Here is a 1,622-nt window from a genome sequence, read left to right on the forward strand (position 1 = left end):
AGTGAATTTACTCTGTAAATCTTCACCCAAATCCTAATAAAAAAAAAAAAAAACTGATTACTGTGGATTATGAAAATATTTGATGAGTATTTAACAAGAATGATTGTAGTTGTAGGTCTCTAGTGCTGCTATAAGAGAGATACCATAAGTGGATGGTTTTAACTAACAGAAATTTATTCTCTCACAGTTTAGGAGGCTAGAAGTACAAATTCAGGGTGCCAGATCTGGGGGTAAACTCTATCTCTGTCAACTCCGGGGGAAGTTCTTTTCCTCCTTTCAACATTTCAGAGTCAATGTTCCTTGGAGATCTATATATGTCTTTTTTAAATTATTATAATTTTTATTGTGATTTGGGTGAAAGTTTACAGAAAGTTTACAGAACAAATTCACTTTCCATACACTTTGTCTCATGACATTGACTACAAGCTCCCCTCCCACTTCCTCTACAGTTACCTCTTCCCTGTGTCCTTCCCTCCCATGCATTTCTGCCCCCTGAGCTGTGTACCTATGGATACACAACCTTTCTATTCTCTCATGATTGATCTCTCCAAGGAGTGTATCTACCTAATGTAAATGTTCAGCTCATATGACTGTCTTTTGTTTGGCTGAAAGCCACAGGGGTGGGTTCAATTTCAGATGTGAAGGGCAGCCAGGGACCATAGTCTCAGTGGTTCCAGCAGGCTCTATTAGACCAGCAAACTTGATCTCCCCCCTCTTTTTTTTTTTAATGATTTTAAGTTTTGTTCCACATTGTATTCTCACTCTATACAGGATCTCCAACACAGAGAGCTATGTGTCTTGGCATAAATCTTCCCTTGGGTTTAGGACGTTCCATAGTGATACTGCTTCGGAAACCCAAGGAGGGGTCACTATGAGTCGGGTCCAACTCGACATCATATAACAACAACAACAACAACATAGAGATCTCAAGCCCAAAGGATGTGGACCACTTCTGGCTCTTTCTTTGTGGTAGTCAACTCTCTCTTTCTCTACTCGTTTGCTTAATCTCTTTTATATCTCAAAAGAGATTGACTCAAAATACAGCCTAATCTTAAAGATTGCATCCTGCTTAATTAACATAACTGCCCCTAATCCTGCCTCTTTAACATCATACAAGTTAGGATTTATAATACATAGGATAATGACACCAGATCACAAAATGGAAGATAATTACATAATACTGAGAATCATGGCCTAGCCAAGTTGACACATATTTTCTTAGGACAGAATTCAATTCATTCCACACTTTGCCCCTCGCCCCTGAAATTCATGTCCTTGCAAAAGTAAAATACTTTCACACCATCATACACCTTAAATTAACTCTAAGTCCAGACTCTATCCTTGGAAAAATTCCTCTTCATCTATAAGACTGTGAAATCTACAATACAAGTTATCTGTTTTCAAAGTACAATGGTGGGACAGGCACAAGGTACACATTTCCATTCCAAATGGGAGAAATTGAAGGGAACGAAGGGACAATGGGCACTAAGCAAGGAAAACACCCAGCAGATCAATTTACATTAGCTTTCAAGGCTTGGGAACACACAGGAATCAGATTGACTACATCTGTGGCAAGAGGCGGTGGAAAAGCTCAATATCTTCAGCCAAAACCAGGCCAGGAG

This window comes from Orycteropus afer, unplaced genomic scaffold (assembly GCF_000298275.1).
Source record: "Orycteropus afer afer isolate SDZICR_OR568_19922 unplaced genomic scaffold, OryAfe1.0 scaffold00176, whole genome shotgun sequence".
Lineage (NCBI taxonomy): Eukaryota > Metazoa > Chordata > Mammalia > Tubulidentata > Orycteropodidae > Orycteropus > Orycteropus afer.